Raw genomic sequence first — 19,547 nt, 5'->3', positions numbered from 1 at the left:
TCTTCCTTGAGCTCATGGTAGAAATGACCTTGGTGGTATTCTTCAATGTTGATTCTGGACTGCGTTGAGCCAAACTGCCTCATTACCAATGCCGGAGTGTAACTTGTGTATCCGGTCACTTCGATTAGGGATACCGACTGATTACCTCCCGTGCTGATCAAAATGGATTGGCCTGACGCCAACAGTTTCCTCCAACAGTAATCATGGCTATTGAAACTCAAAATCCGTTCCCGCCACTGCTGTTCATTCTTCGGACTAATTACCAACCGGGTCATCTTCTCGATGGGAGGCTGGTCAAGGTACCAAGTCAATCCTTTTGTCTCCACAGGACACATGTGACTAATAATCCAGAGGTACAACAATTGAGAATAACACTTAATGGACCCTTTGCCATGTTGTCTGCAGTAGGTAAGGGTTAATAAGGTCTCCGCAAGAATCGCCGGTATCGGATTGACCTCCTGCTTTTCTACCGCCCAGAATACTTCCACCGTGCTACGGGTTATGATTCTCGATGTTCCCGAGAACAAAATCAGGCCATAGATTCCCAAGGCGAGTGTCATTGAAGCTCGATCCCATTATTTCTATTGGATGTATTGATCTAACCACTTCTTGAGATGTGTCCAATACCAACCATGCGTGTTTCCTTTGATAGTTTCTTTTGACTTTACTTCTTCTGGGGAAATACCAATCATATGTGTCAATCGTTTCCAAGCTTGCCTATGCTCGAGATGAAGGTAGATCCAATTTTGCGTCAGGTAAGGAATCTCTAGTAATGTCTGATATTCTTCCATAGTGGGAACTGTATCAATATCATTGAAAGAGAACACTCCGTACTTAGGACTCCAAACCGACATCATGGCCTTTAATGCCAGGATTTGGACATTGACTCGCATTAGGGTTGCAATCCTCCCGTACTTCTTCTCAAATCGTGCCTTGACCTGATCGGGAAGTGACCTCCAACCGTTAAACAGACCCTCGATGTTGTTCATTCTGACCTCAATTTTATTCAGATCCAATGAAGGTAGCAAGCTAGCATGTGCCTTGGAAACATTATTTTGTAGGGGTACTGGAGTATGAGCTGATTTGGACCAAAGTTTAGCATTCTGAACTTCTTATGCCGACTGACTCGAAGATGCCATGATAAAAATGATGCCTATCCTTTTTACAGACTTTTGGTTTGGTGATGCCTGCGGAAAAACTCGTTAGCAGGATAAATTCAGGTAATCTTGTATTATATTGTTGGCAGAGTAGTACCTACACATTTATTAAAGTAGGAAAATGTGTAGGTTTTCTTAACAATATGATTCAAGATTACCTTTAAAAATAAGAACAAAATAAAATAAACAGAATAGGGTAAGAGTAAGTATGCCCCTTTTGTCCTAGGATAGGGAGACTCCTGATACCAGATGAGTGCTACCTAATTGGATAGTTCTATCTTATAAGGTAGCTTACTACGGCTTTCAGCTATCATGATAGTTTAGCTCAAGATCTAGTTTTCTAAGCGCCACAGGTTCCCAAATTGCCCCTACTGTAAACAGTAGAGCCTCATTCTATCCCCATGATATTGTCGGGAAAATTCCACGGATATCACAGTGAATAGAACGAGTTTCAATTTGAGCAGAAGCCTTCACGGATACTAACGGGGTAAAACCCACGGGTACCGCTACATGACCCCCTCCTACTTTCCTAAAAGGGTAAGAAAGCCTGGGTATAGGGCTGAAGTGTGTGTGGACATCGTGTGAGTGTTCAGTGTGTGAAGGGACATCTTTACCTCTTCCCAATTCAGGGGGATTTTATTTTCTTATTTTCTTTTTTTTTCCTTTTTTTTTCAAACGAAGAGTACTGCAAGGAGTAAAGCAAGCAAAGCAAGCAGAACAGTTAGTAGGAATAAACAAAAATTAACACATAAAATATTACCGGGTGAGCCCACCTAACTATAATTTGATTGAGAAATTAGATCTACTTTTGGACCTCTGGACCGGGGTCAAGTCAAATATCCCCAGCGGAGTCGCTAAGCTGTCGCAAGGGATTTTGCGGTTCCCTCTTGACGACTTCTTTAAAGAAGTCTTAAAATTTTTCCAAGTGTGCATAGCTCAAGTTCACCCGAACTCGTGGCGGATCTTAGTAGCCTTCCGAGGCCTCTGCCGAGCTAAGGGATTCCGCCCTATGCCTAAAGTATTCGCCGAATTGCATAGGTTAACTCATGAAAAGGACGACGAGTACTGGTTTTTCCAGGCGAAGCCACATTGTGGGCTCTTCATCGATCTGCCCTCCTCCCTGAAAAACTGGAAGAACCGCTTCTTCATTCTAAAGAGAAAAATTCCGAACAGCTTTGAGGGTTTCCCTCGTAGCTGGCTACACCAAGGCCCCTTAATTCCGAAGCGTCTCGTGTTGAATAGGGAAGAGGGCGCAATGGTGATGGAGTTGAAGGAGCAGGCGTCCAGAGAGAAGTTCTCTTGCTTGGATGCAGTGACCACGAGCCGCACCATTGGACTATGGAATTGATCACCGCAAAGATCGCAGACTCGGCTCTCGACCTCGCATCGGTATTTTCTACATCTCGAGCTCAGACCTTAGCGATCTCACCGACTCTTCTTTGTGTGCGTATGGCGGTGGCGAAGCCTCCAAGGAGAGCCGGAAGCGAAAGAGGGAGATCTCCCGGAAGGTACGGGAGATGAAGCGAGTTGAGAAAATGCAGACACCCAGGCATGAGCCTGGGGAAATACAAGAACGCTCGTCTCAACCTTCGGGACCAGTGATCGCAGAAGTGGTCCGATCCCCTCCTCGCCGGGAAGAGCCGCCTCCACCTCCTCCAGTTGCTCCGAACGCAAAAGAGGGCCCTTCTCAACCTAACGTGAGAACTATCTCCTGCGGTGCCCAAGTCTTAGTCCACTCACTGGAGCAGAATCGTACGGTTCATGAAAACCCTGGTTTCGCCAAGGTCTTGGCGTCCTCTATCTGTCTCCGAGAAGATCGGGATAGGCTGTCTACGGATAATCTTGATGATATCCTGACCCGATCCATGAGCCTGAACGTGGAGTGCCTAGTGAACTAGCACATCATACGGGAGAAGGCGCATCGCCTGGGTAAAGAGGTCAAGAGGATGGGTCATGAGGCAGCTTCCCTCCGATCTCAACTTTCATCCGCTTAGGGCTACATATCTCAAATTGAGGGGCGAATGAAGTTCTATGAGGACAAGCTGGCCGAGCAAGCTCACGCTTTTGAAGAAGTGCAATCGCTCCGAGTCGATGAAGCTGCTCAACTTGCTCACCTTGCTGAGGAGCTCAAGGTGAAAGAAGAAGAGATAGTTACTGGAGTGGCCGGCGCTTATGTGAATGCTCACAGAGATCTCCTGACTGAGCTCAAGAAGCGTTACCCTGAGGAAGACTTCTCCTGGATGGCCAACCTGGCTCCCGAGGATGAAGGTGAGGAGAGTGAGGAGGAGGCTGAGGGTGTGAGAGGGGACGGACAAGATGTAGATCAGGCTGGGGGTGATCCTCCAGCTGAATAACTTGTACAAATTCTTGAAATGAAATGAAATGGAATGCCTCTTTTGTTCGATGAATGGTTGTGATCTGAAAAATTCTAAATTATTTAAACACTTGATTGTCTGAGTATGTTGAAATAACTGAAAGTGATTATTAACCTAAGTGTGAGAGATCGAAAAACACAATGAGCATGAGATCGGTAGGGAACCAACGCTAAACGGGACTTAATTAAAATTAGAAATTTGGGCTTGAACATTTAAGATCAGGATCATCATTAAACCGGAACGGAACCTTTGATTATTCTTAAACTTTTGAAAGGGAGATCGGCAACAAAAATGGTAACAAAGATCTAGTGTCAGTTCAATTTCGTTTGTCAACAGAGATCAAGAATATACTTGACTGGTCAGGAGATTCGACAATGGGTTTGAGAGATCGGTGAGTGATTTAATAGACCGGTAAGGCTTTGACTGATGTGAGGACTTAGCATTGATTCAATTCCTTGTGAGGAGAGATCGGAAATGTGGTTATCTAGCAAAGAGCGATCGGAAATGTGGTTAGCTGTCAAAGGGAGACTTAGTAATGGGGATTGGTTTCGAAGTTTATTAATTTTGAGGATCGGCCAAAATATGGTGTCGACAGCATGCATATATCATATACTTACATACATTCCCATACATGTCATGCATTCATGGACAATAAATAAATATGGTATGATCATGGACTTTCTAAGGGATTCAATTCTGAGCCACCAAGAATTGAATCAGGGCATTCCAAGGTGCATTTCATTCATTCATATTACAAGAGTTGCTGAAAGGAGTACATAATCAACACTTGATATTGAATTCCTCTCACTGGTCCCACCAATGCTCTTGACCTCCTTGATCTTCTTGCAATCCAATTACATAGTAATCCTTGGCATATCAAGGCAAATTTACAAGAACTTAAATAAATGAAATTATAACCCAAAATTATTACAACCTTAATAATACATGCCCAAAATAAATTAAAATTAGTTAATTAATTTACAATCCCAAAGAAACATAAAAGAAATAAATCCAATCACATTGGTCTTTTATAGTCCATGATCATCCATCATGCATATCACTATTTAACAATTAAATAAAACATACATACTTAAATTAAATTGAATATCTCATATTCAACTTAAAAATCTAGATTTGAATATGATTCAAACAAATTTAAAAATTTAGATTTGAATCACATTCAAACAAATTTAAAAATTCAGATTTGAATCATATTCAAACAACCTTAAAAATTCAGATTTGAATCACAATCAAACAATTTTTAAAAAATCAGATTTGAATCACATTCAAACAATTTTTGAAAATTCAGATTTGAATATTATTCAAACAACTTTAAAAATTCAGATTTGAATATGATTCAAACTACTTTAAAAATTCAGATTTGAATCACATTCAAACAACTTTTAAAATTCAGATTTGAACCACATTCAAACAATTTTTAAAATTCTGATTTGAATCAAAATTTAATTATGTGATTAAAACTCTAATTAAAAAATTTAATTAGACATTGGATGAGCTTTTAGATTATACAACAATTGCAAATTAAAAAGCCAAACCTTTCACCACCCATGAAGGCCAAAGATGACGCACCAATGATGGTGTTCTTCAAGCATGCCGCCACACATCCATTACAACTAGCAATGGATAAATCATCTCATGATCAAAACACACAATTAAATCATATAATCAACAATCTAAATGGCAAATATAGTGGCGCTGATACCAATTGAAGGAGCGAAAGCAAGAAAAACACAAAGTTTATACCATTGAATTCAAAAATTTTCATCTAGGGTCACATGTATCATGCAAAATGTGACACCCCTTACCCGTATACAGTATACCCGAGTAAATAATGCCACACGGTGTATCGGCACACTCTAATATACCTTAATTAATTTATATCATGCTTTTGCATATAATTTATGAAATATACTTTATTTAAGCCATTTAGCAAAATTTTTATTTCTTTGAGGTTTCGAAAATTTTATAGAAAATCCGGCGGAGTACCGGCTAAAAATGGAGAAAACAGTTCTTCGGAACCTGTTAAAAAACACTTCCAATAAATAAATTCATTAATTCTCAACTCCAATATCATCACAAAACTCAAAATCAAGATTTCAACAATTTTTCAATTTCAGGTCTCAACAACCTTTTCATTTCTCAAACATCCATTTCTCATATACAAGCGATAAATACATGCTCAAATTTTGCATTCATAGTCAAAACTTTCTTTATTTACATGAACATCAAAATATATTACATAAGTTCAAATACATATGAGAAAGTAAAAATCTGCTACAAAAATATCAAAATGACACCTAGTGTCCTACCAATGCACTGCAGAAGTTAAGGTGACAAGGACACTGTGCAGAACTGCAGGATGGACTCACCCAGTTTGTGGTCTACTGGGCTTACGATCGGGATCTCCAGTACCTACGCGTGGCAAAAGCAACGCACTAAGCAATAATGCTTAGTGGTGCAATAATATAATAAAAGAAAATAGCAAGAAAATAAATGTGTATGCTTTCTTTGTCTGGTATTAGTATATTCATTATTTCATTAACTTTGTTCACTTTTATTCATTTGGTTGCCCCAAGTAACCTACACTAGAAGACTGGACTGGATAACGGGTAAACTAGCACTGGGTACCTAGTACCTCTGGCCGTCACACCATCGGTCACATATGCATCTCCCGGTGGCAGCAAATGTAACAACAAGTCAGAATAATATCAGGCACAAGGCCAAGTCTCAATGCAAAGTCAGAATGGCTAAAAGCCATGAAATCACAAAATGGCATTTTTGCCATGTGCAGTACTGCTAACTGAACCCTATTGGCATGCCAAACTATCCAAACCAATCATGTTAGGTATACTAGGGCATTTGAAACTTTTAAATTCTTCAATCTTTAAATTTCAAGTTTCGGTGTTACTATTCATCTCTATGGTCAACTAAAATGTTGACTTTTGGATAGAAAATATATACATTGACTTTGGCACTCCCAATATACCACATTTGGCATTCAAAACTTGTTGGCATTAAGTGTTAATACCATTTCTAAGCATTAAACCAAAGGAGCAGATTTTTCAGATTTTGTACCATAACATTACTGTTCCATTTGGAACTGTTACAGTGAAAAATTTGAGGAATTGGTAAACATAAAAGTTGTTCCTTATTTTGTCTAGTTGAATTTCCTTTTTTGAATCACTCCATTTGGAGTTTTGTAGCTCTAGATATGGTCCAAAAACCCAAGCTGGCCGGATTACCATTCTGCAAAAATTACCACATCTATAGTAACATGAACAGTGACTGCCACTGCCATTTGGGTTAGGTTCTGGCCATAATTTGGGGTATGTTTCTTCATTAAAGTTGTTTTTCTATGTCTTTACTTGTAGCTGTAAAAATTTCAGGTCAATTGACCAAATCTACAGTGAGTTATGGCCAAATGAACAGTTACTGTTCATTTGGTCAATTCTGTAGGGGCTGTTGCAGTGTGTCCGGATTGGGGCCAAGTTTTGGTCCTCTTGCTTTGGTCTTTTGGGCATGGTTTCTTCAGAAAAAATGTGCCATTATAAGCCTAGTTTCATGTCCAATTGGCCAAACATCAATTGGACTAACACAGCCAAAGTTATGGCTATGTAATTGGGCTGAATTTTCAGTCCTATCTTTCTTTGTCCTAGGGCGACTGCAACCTCACTTTGCAATCCTATTTTTCAGTCCATTTAATGGTCAACTTACCTAAAATGGTCACCAATTGACCATTAAAATGCTCTCTAATAATTTCCTAAACCAAGTTTACATTTTGCTCAAAAAACCCTAATTCAAATTCATGTTTTATACAAGTTATCTTAGTTAACTTTTAATCCATTATTCTTGTGTTTATAACCTTACAACATAGCTCTAGTTCACTTCAAGCTCATAAAAACACTCCCTCCTATTCCATAGCTAGGGCAGCCGAAATTCACAAGCTCATACACATAGGTTTTTGTTCATTTAAATCACAATTCTTACTAGTTTCAAGTCCCAAACCATGAAAATAAAGAGTTTTCAAGATATAGATGCACTAACCTCAAGTGGCAGAATTTTCCAAGCCCCTAAACTTCACTTTCTTTGTCCTTCTTGGCTGCCTAAAGGTTTAGCAAGGTGCTAGGGCAAATTTTAGTGGAAGGTCTCTAGGGTTTTAAGGTGAAATGAAGAGGGAATTTAAGGTTTGGATTGAAAATCAATGGAGGGAGGAGTAGAAGAAATTTCGGCTGGTTGGGGTTCAAAGGAAGAAGATGACATTTTTCTTTTAATTTCAGCCTCTTTAGTTTGTTTTAAGTGTCTTTGCTGAATGGTGATTGGTGGACCATTTTTAAATGACCTAATTATGATGTCACAATTCCCATTTACTTACTTTTCTTCTTACTTTTGTTTTCTTATTTTCATTTCTCATTTTTAATAAATTTTTCATCAACATTAATTCATATTTTATGTCATATTAATTATTTACTCAACTGGACAGGTCGGCCAAAAAATCACCTCTGAAGGCGAAATGACCAAAATGCCCTCCGTTTGGCTTAAGGGGTCAAAATTGTCTGTACCGATTGAAATATTTTTCTAGGTATTTTCTTGGCATTCTAATGCCATAGGAACCTCAATGACCCTTCTCTGGAGTCCCAAAAATTATTTTATGAATTTTTTTTCCCGGGTCTAGGGCTCCTCGTTGCGAGAACCGCAACTTCCCTCCAGTTACCCCTCGCTTGGGCACCGGCTTGTTTTACTTGGTTGTATTTTATTTCTAAAATTTTTACTAAGTGTTTCTTATTAATATTTGAGTTAATTATGGTCCCTCTCTTAAGTTTAATTATTTTTCCGGACGTTCTAGCTGTCCGGACCGACACCGATCACCAGAACAGTAGAATGTACGGAATGATTACCGGGAGGGTGTTATAACTCTTCCCCTCTAATTTAAATTTCGTCCTCGAAATTTACCTGATGCAAACAGTTGAGGGAACTGTTGCCTCATCGTCTCTTCACTTTCCCAAGTTGCCTCCTCGGTGTTGTGGTGCCTCCAAAGCACTTTCACCAGTGGAATCTGCTTGTTTCTCAACTCTTTTACCTCCCGAGCCAGGATCCGTAGAGGTTCTTCTTCATATATCAAATCCGGTTGTATTTCAATTTCTTCTCTGGGAATGACATGTGAAGGGTCTGAGCGGTATCTTCTAAGCATAGACACGTGGAACACATTGTGGATCTTGTCCAGCTCTGGTGGTAAAGCTAGCCTATAGGCCACTGGACCCACCCGTTCAATGACTTCATATGGGCCAATGAACCTAGGGCTCAACTTACCTTTTCTTCCAAACCTCAACACTTTCTTCCATGGTGACACCTTGAGGAACACTTTGTCGCCAACCACATATTCTATTTCTTTTCTCTTCAGGTCGGCATAAGATTTCTGTCTATCTGAGGCCACCTTTAAGTTGGCTTTGATTGATTTTACCTTCTCCTCAGCCTATTTCACCAGGTCTAGCCCTACCAGTTTGTCTTCACCCAATTCAGTCCAGCACACTGGAGTTCTACATTTTCTCCCATACAGCGCTTCATACGGGGCCATTTGGATACTAGCTTGGTAGCTATTGTTGTATGCAAATTCTGCCAGTGGGAGGTATCTATCCCAACTTCCCTCAAACTCAATGACACAACTCCTCAGCATATCCTCAAGGACCTGACAAGTATTTCACGTTATTGTTATCATTTCAATTCAATATTTGTATCAATTTCATTGGTTTCAATTGTTTACCTGGATTACTCTTTCTGATTGTCCATCAGCCCGAGTATGGAAAGCTGTACTGAAATGAAGTTGTGTACCCAAGGACTCATGCAACTTCTTCCAAAATCTCGATGTAAACCTTGGGTCTCGATCAGATATGATGGAAAGTGGAATTCCATGCAGTCTAACTATCTCACTGATATACAATTCTGCTAACTTGTCCAGTGAGTAGTCAGTCCTAACTGGCAGAAAGTGTGCTGACTTTGTCAATCTATCAACTATCACCCATGCTGCATCATGTTTCTTCCGGGTGAGAGGTAGACCACTTACAAAATCCATGGTGACCCGATCCCATTTCCATTCAGGTATGCGTATAGGCTGTAGCAAACCCGATGGAACTTGATGTTCTGCCTTGACTTGCTGACATGTCAAGCATTTAGTCACATAGTCAGCTATGTCTTTCTTCATACCAGCCACCAATCTCAAGCTTGGATCATGATACATCTTTGTACTTCACAGGTGCATAGCATATACACTAGTGCGCCTCTTTGAATCGGCCTTCACTTCCCCATCTTCCAGTACACACAGTCTTCCCTTATGTCTGAGACACCCATCCGCTTTTACCTCATAGTCGATTGCTTTTCCTTCGGGATTTTGCTCATAATGATATTAACTTTTCATCCGCCTTTTGCCCATCTAAAATCTGTCATGAGTTTGGCCTCACTTGCAACTCAGCCAAAATAGCTCCATCTCGAATCAAAGATAGACGGGCATTCAATGATCTCAAGGCTGTCATGGATTTTCTGCTCAAAGCATCAGTAACTACATTTGCCTTCCCAGGATGATAGTCAATCACACAATCATAGTCCTTCAGGAACTCAATCCATCGCCTCTGTCTAAGGTTGAGCTCCCTCTGAGTTGGCAAATATTTTAGACTCTTGTGGTCTGTGTAAATGTAGCACTTTTCACCATACAAGTAATGCCTCCATATATTCAGTGCGAAGATAATTGCTGCAAGCTCTAGATCATGGGTAGGGTAGTTCTGTTCATGTGGCCTTAACTGCCTGGAAGCATAGGCGACCACCTTCCCCTCTTGCATCAATACACACCCTAACCCATTATGAGAGGCATCACTGTAGACCATGAAGTCCTTTCCTGACACTGGCTGTGTTAACACGGGTGCCTCTGTCAACATAGCCTTCAACTTCTCAAACTGGTCTAACACTTGTCATTCCAGTCAAATCTGACATTCTTGTGTAACAACTTGTTCATTGGAGCAGCTATTAGGGAAAATCCCTTCACAAATCTTCTGTAATACCCAGCTAGCCCCAAGAAGCTTCTGACCTCAGTTGTATTCCTGGGAGGCTTCCATTCCATCACTGCTTCTATTTTCTTGGGATCCACCCTAATTCCATCAGCTGACACTATGTGTCCAAGAAATGCAATCTCATTCAGCCAAAAGTCACACTTGGACAACTTAGCATACAGCTTCTTTTCTCTCAGGGTTTGTAGAACAATCCTTAAATGCTCATCATGTTCTTCCCTGGTCTTGGAATACACCAAAATATCATCAATAAAGACCACTACGAACCGATCTAGGTATGGATGGAAGATACGGTTCATAAGGTCCATGAATGCTGCTGGTGCATTTGTTAGGCCAAAGGGCATCACTAGAAACTCATAATGCCCATATCGGGTCCTGAATGCAGTCTTTGGCACATCTGCATCCTTCACCCTCAACTGATGATTCCCTGATCTGAGATCAATCTTGGAAAATACTCCTGCTCCCTTCAACTGATCAAACAGATCATCAATTCTAGGCAATGGATATTTGTTCTTCACAGTCACTTTGTTTAACTGCCGGTAATCAATGCAAAGCCTCAAAGTCCCATCCTTCTTTTTCACAAACAGCACTGGAGCTCCCCATGGTGACACACTGGGGCGTATGAACCCCTTATCAAGCAACTCTTGCAACTGAGTTTTCAACTCCCTCAATTCAGTGGGTGCCATCCTATAAGGAGCAATGGAAATGGGTGCTGTACCCGGCAGTGTCTCAATAGCAAATTCGACTTCCCTTTCTGGTGGCAAACCAGGCAACTCTTCAGGAAATACTTCTGGGAAGTCTCTCACTGTGGGTATGTCACTCAAGTTTGGCTTAGCCTGCCTAGTATCCACCACATGTGCTAGGTAGGCTTCACAGCCTTTTCTCATCATTCTTCTTGCAACTATGGCTGAGATGACATTGGACAAGAAATCTGTCCTTTCCCCCACAACTGTGATCTCACTACCCTCTGAAGTTTTTAGAGAAATTCTCTTCAATTTGCAATCAACTATTGCCTGATGACGTGACAACCAGTCCATTCCCAAAATCACGTCAAACTCGTGGAAGGATAACTCAATCAGGTCGGCCAAGAATTCATACCCCTGAATCCTTAACGGGTAACCCTTGTATACTTTGTTCACTACCACACTGTGGCCCAATGGGTTAGTGACCAGAATGTCTTGGTCACTCTCCCCTACTAGTATCCCCTTTTCTACGGGTAGGTTGATGCAAATGTAGGAATGAGTGGATCCTGGATCCACCAATGCATGCACAGGAGTATTGTAGAGGGAGAACGTACCCCTGTTGACGTCCCGGGCATCTTGCTCCTCCTGAGCTCTCAAGGCATAATTTCTGGCAGGTGGTCTGTTATCTGGCCTCTCTGCTGGCTCAGATGCAGGCCTCTGAGATGGTCCCACAGCTTCGGATTTACCAGACCTTCTACCCCTTGGTGGTGCAGGAGCGGTGCATGCGCTTGTGTTGGAGTAGGCAGAGCGATTCTGCGTGGACAGTTCTTCAACTGATGCTCTGTTGACCCACACCTCAAGCAAGCACCAGTTACTCTCCAACATTCCCCCTTGTGCCATTTCAGGCAATGCGGACATGCAGAAGATGTTGGGGCTGGTCCCCTGAACCCCATCCCTGGAGAGCTACCCACTGATGGTGTGGACTGACCTCTCCTAGGGGTGAATCGTGGCTGGGCCCCGAGGTGACCACGACCACGTGGTTGACCCAACTGCGTGCAGGAGGACCCTTGAACTTCTTCCCAAATGCAGGGGCTGAACTAGACTGACCCGGTCCCCTCTTCTGCTGTCTATCTCTTCTAGTCTGCTCACTGATTCTTACTTTTTCCACCTTTATTGCAGCTTCCACTAACTTGGTAAATTCTGTGATTCCCAAGGCAGTGAGCTGGATCTTGATATTGTCATTTAGTCCCTCTTCAAATCTCTTGCACCTTTCAGCTTCATTAGGGACTATCTCCCTTCCATAGCGGCTCAATCGAACAAATTCCTTCTCATACTCGGCCACTGACAACTGCCTCTGCCTCATATTAATGAACTCTCTTCTTCTCTCTTCCAGGTATACAGTACCCACATATTTCTTCTTGAATTCGGAGAGGAAGAAGTCTCAGTCTGACTTACTGCACTTCACTGACACGATGTCCCACCATTCGTAGGCATCGTCTTGTAACAAGGATACAGGCGACTTCTAAGTTACGCTCTAGGGTGCAGTGGAGTTGTTTTAAAACTCTGCCGTTGCATTCAACCAATTTTCACGCAATGCAGTCATCTTCCCTCTTGCCGAAGAAATCCACCGCCCCAAACTTTCTTAACCTTTCCAGGTGTGATTTCTGCTGTGGAGCTGGTGGTGGTGGTGGTGGTGGTGCTGGCATTACTCCGGCCATTTGTCTAAAGAAGTCGGCCATTTGTTGGAACATGGCCTGTGGAGGTTGAGCAGGCTCTGCTTGAGCTGGCGGAGCAGATTCTCTCATGCCCCTAGTCTCAGCTGCTGCAGGTGGAGCATGACTCTCCACTTCCTCCTCAACGGCTCTCTGAGATGAAGGATCCATATCCTATTCAAAATAAGAAAGATAAACAGATCTGCGTTAGTGTCACCTCGACTCTTACAAATGCAATGCATGGTATGGACTCAATCTAGGCCCAGAAACGCCTAAACCGCGCTCTGATACCACTAAATGTGACACCCCTTACCAGATTATCTGATATACAGAGTAAATAATGCCACACGGTGTATCGGCACACTCTAATATACCTTAATTAATTTATATCATGCTTTTGCATATAATTTATGAAATATACTTTATTTAAGCCATTTAGCAAAATTTTTATTTCTTTGAGGTTCCGAAAATTTTATAGAAAATCCGGCGGAGTACCGGCTAAAAATGGAGAAAACAATTCTTCGGAACCTGTTAAAAAACACTTCCAATAAATAAATTCATTCATTCTCAACTCCAATATCATCACAAAACTCAAAATCAAGATTTCAACAATTTTTCAATTTCAGGTCTCAACAACCTTTTCATTTCTCAAACATCCATTTCTCATATACAAGCGATAAATACATGATCAAATTTTGCATTCATAGTCATAACTTTCTTTATTTACATGAACATCAAAATATATTACATAAGTTCAAATACATATGAGAAAGTAAAAATCTGCTACAAAAATATCAAAATGACACCTAGTGTCCTACCAATGCACTGCAGAAGTTAAGATGACAAGGACACTATGCAGAACTGCAGGATGGACTCACCCAGTTTGTGGTCTACTGGGCTCACGATCGGGATCTCCAGTACCTACACGTGGCAAAAGCAACGCGCTAAGCAATAATGCTTAGTGGTGCAATAATATAATAAAAGAAAATAGCAAGAAAATAAATGTGTATGCTTTCTTTGTCTGGTATTGGTATATTCATTATTTCATTAACTTTGTTCACTTTTATTCATTTGGTTGCCCCAAGTAACCTACACTAGAAGACTGGACTGGATAACGGGTAAACTAGCACTGGGTACCTAGTACCTCTGGCCGTTACACCATCGGTCACATATGCATCTCCCGGTGTGCAACAGAACAGCTAACAAGCTGTAAATAATATCAGGCACAAGGCCAAGTCTCAATGCAAAGTCAGAATGGCTAAAAGCCATGAAATCACAAAATGGCATTTTTGCCATGTGCAGTACTGCTAACTGAACCCTATTGGCATGCCAAACTATCCAAACCAATCATGTTAGGTATACTAGGGCATTTGAAACTTTTAAATTCTTCAATCTTTAAATTTCAAGTTTCGGTGTTACTATTCATCTCTATGGTCAACTAAAATGTTGACTTTTGGATAGAAAATATATACATTGACTTTGGCACTCCCAATATACCACATTTGGCATTCAAAACTTGTTGGCATTAAGTGTTAATACCATTTCTAAGCATTAAACCAAAGGAGCAGATTTTTCAGATTTTGTACCATAACTTTACTGTTCCATTTGGAACTGTTACAGTGAAAAATTTGAGGAATTGGTAAACATAAAAGTTGTTCCTTATTTTTTCTAGTTGAATTTCCTTTTTTGAATCACTCCATTTGGAGTTTTGTAGCTCTAGATATGGTCCAAAAACCCAAGCTGGCGGATTACCATTCTGCAGAAATTACCACATCTCTGATAACATGAGCAGTGGCGCCACTGCCATTTGGGTTAGGTTATGGCCATAATTTGGGGTAGGTTTCTTCATGAAAGTTGTTTTTCTATGTCTTAACTTGTTTCTGTAAACATTTCAGGTCAATTGACCAAATCTACAGTGAGCTATGGCTAAATGAACAGTTACTGTTCATTTGGTCAGTCTGCGAGTGTGTCTGGATTGGGGCCAAGTTTTGGTCCTCTTGCTTTGGTCTTTTGGGCATGGTTTCTTCAGAAAAAATGTGCCATTATAAGCCTAGTTTCATGTCCAATTGGCCAAACATCAATTGGACTAACACAGCCAAAGTTATGGCTGTGTAATTGGGCTGAAGTTTCAGTCCCTATGCTGCTATCCTAGGGCAGCCTGCAACCTCACTTTGCAATCCTATTTTTCAGTCCATTTAATGGTCAAATTACCTAAAATGGTCACCAATTGACCATTAAAATGCTCTCTAATAATTTCCTAAACCAAGTTTACATTTTGCTCACAAAACCCTAATTCAAATTCATGTTTTATACAAGTTATCTTAGTTAACTTTTAATCCATTATTCTTGTGTTTATAACCTTCCAACATAGCTCTAGTTCACTTCAAGCTCATAAAAACACTCCCTCATATTCCATAGCTAGGGCAGCCGAAATTCACAAGCTCATACACATAGGTTTTTGTTCATTTAAATCACAATTCTTACTAGTTTCAAGTCCCAAACCATGAAAATAAAGAGTTTTCAAGATATAGATGCACTAACCTCAAGTGGCAGAATTTTCCAAGCCCCTAAACTTCACTTTCTTTGTCCTTCTTGGCTGCCAAAAGGTTTAGCAAGGTGATAGGGCAAATTTTAGTGGAAGGTCTCTAAGGTTTTAAGGTGAAATGAAGAGGGAATTTAAGGTTTCGATTGAAAATCAATGGAGGGAGGAGTAGAAGAAATTTCGGCTGGTTGGGGTTCAAAGGAAGAAGATGACATTTTTCTTTTAATTTCAGCCTCTTTAGTTTGTTTTAAGTGTCTTTGTTGAATGGTGATTGGTGGACCATTTTTAAATGACCTAATTATGATGTCACAATTCCCATTTACTTACTTTTCTTCTTACTTTTGTTTTCTTATTTTCATTTCTCATTTTTAATAAATTTTTCATCAACATTAATTCATATTTTATGTCATATTAATTATTTACTCAACTGGAAAGGTCGGCCAAAAATCACCTCTGAAGGCGAAATGACCAAAATGCCCTCCGTTTGGCTTAACGGGTCAAAATTGTCTGTACCGATTGAAATATTTTTCTAGGTATTTTTTTTGGCATTCTAATGCCATAGGAACCTCAATGACCCTTCTCTGGAGTCCCAAAAATTATTTTATGAATTTTTTTTCTCGGGTCTAGGGCTCCTCGTTGCGAGAACCGCAACTTCCCTCCGGTTACCCCTCGCTTGGGCACCGGCTCGTTTTACTTGGTTGTATTTTATTTCTAAAATTTTTACTAAGTGTTTCTTATTAATATTTGAGTTAATTATGGTCCCTCTCTTAAGTTTATTTATTTTTCCGGACGTTCTAGCTGTCCGGACCGACACCGGTCACCGAAACAGTAGAATGTACGGAATGATTACCGGGAGGGTGTTACACAAAATTTATTTTTATCTATTTGATTTCAATGATAAACAACATATTAAAACACTTTTAATATGTTTCTGGATCTGTATTTGCCATTTAAGATTTTAGAATTACTCAGATTAATTTTAGAACCCTATATTAAATCAAGAACATATACACTAACCTTTTGATGCACTGTAGCGTATTTGTGCCTTTGGGATGCGTCTTTAGGACACCAGATGTTGTCTCTCTAGCTTGTCCACACCAAGTTCACCTATGGCAACCCTTGAACAACTTCTAAAGCTTTTTCTATTAATTAGAAAATCAAGTTTTGCCTTTTAAGAGATTAAAGATGTAAACAGAACACTAGAAACAATTTTTAGTATTTTTAATTCAAGAGATTGTTTGCTAATCTCTTGGAATTGATGAGAGATGAAGAAGAAGAGAGAATGGGAGTTTCAAGGGTGGTGGCACAAAGAGGAGGCAGCAGCTTGTTATAATTTTTCTTTTCATAACAACACTTATATAGCTAGGTCACCACTTAAAACTCTTGCCACATATCACCTTCTGATTGGCTCTAGGTTTAATTGACCCAATCACATTGTGCCAAGTGTCAAACCTATATTTAATCTTAATTTTAATCATCTTACATGATTAAAAGACATTTGGCAAGCTTATGTGTAATGCCATATGTCACCATCTCATGGTGCCACATGTCACCTTGTGAAATGACCAAAATGCCCCTATGTCTTAATTTTGAGTTCTCAACCCAAAATAATTATTTCTCTTCATCTAATCAATTTATATCAAAAATAAATTAATTAATTTCTCATTAATTAAATTCATATTTAAACACTTTAAATATAAATTCAACTTATACTATACATCCCTAGATTTGGTTTCAAGTCATGCTAGGAACTTTGCAATGTAATTGCAAACCAAACTTATTTAATTAATCAATTAAACTCTTTAATTAATTAATTAAATCATATTTAATTTGGTGATTACTTGTGTATGTGTGTGACTTACTAGGCTCATCACTAATTGGCAATGAGACATGATATCAACTCTTAATATCATCATAACTCTTTCTTACCATAAATGATTTCTCTAAATCATTTTATTCACCTCACAGACCATGGTAAACACCTAGCATAGCATGCAATGGCCACCAAATCAGTAACAAGGTTTATCTTAAATGAACCTATAATCATATGTTACCATGCACTAGAATCTCTCTGTTATAAATTCCCAATTCAAGCTGAAGTCATGGTTTATGTCAAACCCCATTTGCTATGAATATTCTTTTTAATTCTAGTTCTTGATTAAAAGATTTTCTCATAAAAAAATATTTTCTGATTAAATCTATCTGTCCTGGCCAGGAACTTGAAACATCAAGAACAATTAAATAAACATAGGATTTTATCCTTATTTACTTAGAGGAATAGATTTCATCTTGATCAACACCTACGTCCATATATAACTAGTAGGAGCCAACACATGCCCATATACCCATACATAGTACAAGTATAAATGCAGTATCAAACTCAAGCCACCTATATACAAGATAACTATGCTATCTCAAGTCTAAAGATTATATGCACTGATATGATTTATGACAATACATTGACAAAAGTAAACTCCATGTGCTTGTCATAAGTGTTACTGGATCGACCTACTTATCATGTATAAGTGCCTATCATGTTTGTTATATGGCATGAGACTCACCATTCCATCTTATTCATATCTCATATAAATAATTTGGGAACAAACACGAATACAATCTTTCTGGATAAGTCATGTCCTTATTGTGAAGTATCCTCGATTGTGAACCTATTTATGATACTTTGTGCTAGAAATACTATCACTCATATTCTTAACAACTTAAGAATAGAATTTCTAACAAAATATCAATGGACCATTTCTATTCCACATAAATATATTTTGTAAACGGAAAAGTGAAAATGCCTTTTATTAATAAAAATATATACAAGATATATACTAAATAATATGCTCTAGGGCATACTACTAACAGATTACATCCCATGAAATTTCAGCAGCCTTAGAGTACATTAGGGTTTCATTGATTAGATTGAAATATAGTTGTACATGGATGCCATTGAACATGAATTTGATGTCTTTATTCATTGATTGCATGTATATGGAGAATTAAAGTTGTTAGAGTTAGGGTTTGGGACACTAAATTTGGAATATTGCTCATGTATTGGTGAAAAAAAGTTCTAATGGTCAATTAGTGACCATTTGGTTATCTTTGATTAGGAAATGAAGTGATTTGTGACATGGGAATTGAGGTTAGATGTGTTGCCTTGAGTGACCTGCAGGGCTGGATGTGAGTCCAGCAAGTTTGGGCAGCTATAACTGGAGTTGTATAGGTTCAATTAGTGCAAGGCCAATTGGAAATGAAATTAGATATATAATGGCACAACTTTGATGAAGGAATCCTGCCCAGAAAACCACAATAGACTGACCTAAAAATTGACCAAATCCAGGTAACACACATTCTGCCTGGGCAAAATGAGCAAAATGACCAAATGAATAGTATTCATTGATTTGGTCATAACTCAGTGTAGAAAGTTCCAATTGACCTGAAATTTATATGAATGAAAAACTTAGACAATTTAGAACTACCTTCATGTGGAACACAAACTCCAATTCTGAACTTAACCAAATGAAATTCCTAACCAAAGTTGAGCTACCAAATCTGGCAAAACCAGAATTGCCCAGAAATTCTGGGTAAAAGTCCATCCGACCAGTTATGGTATAATAGCCATAACTTGAGCTAGAAAACTCCAAATGGAGTGATTCAAAAAGGAAATTAAAGAAGACACATAAAGGAACAACTTTCATGAAAAAAATTTTGTCAAATTCCTACTGTACAAATGACCAATGGAACAGTAAACTTAGTACTTGAAATCTGAAAATTTTAAAATAACCATACTAAGCTTTATAGTGGTATTGACAACCTATGCTAACAATTTTAGAATGCAAAATATGGTATGTTGGGGATATTAGAACCAATATACCTATTATCTATGAAAAAGTCAACATTTTAGTTGACTAATAGAATGAATAGTAACAATTAAATTTCAATTTCAAAAAATTGCATAATTAAAAGTGTTAAATGCCCTAGTAGGCCTAGTGTGATTGGTTT

This window comes from Hevea brasiliensis, chromosome 7 (genome assembly GCF_030052815.1).
Source record: "Hevea brasiliensis isolate MT/VB/25A 57/8 chromosome 7, ASM3005281v1, whole genome shotgun sequence".
Lineage (NCBI taxonomy): Eukaryota > Viridiplantae > Streptophyta > Magnoliopsida > Malpighiales > Euphorbiaceae > Hevea > Hevea brasiliensis.
Note: the sequence above shows the minus strand (reverse complement) of the source record.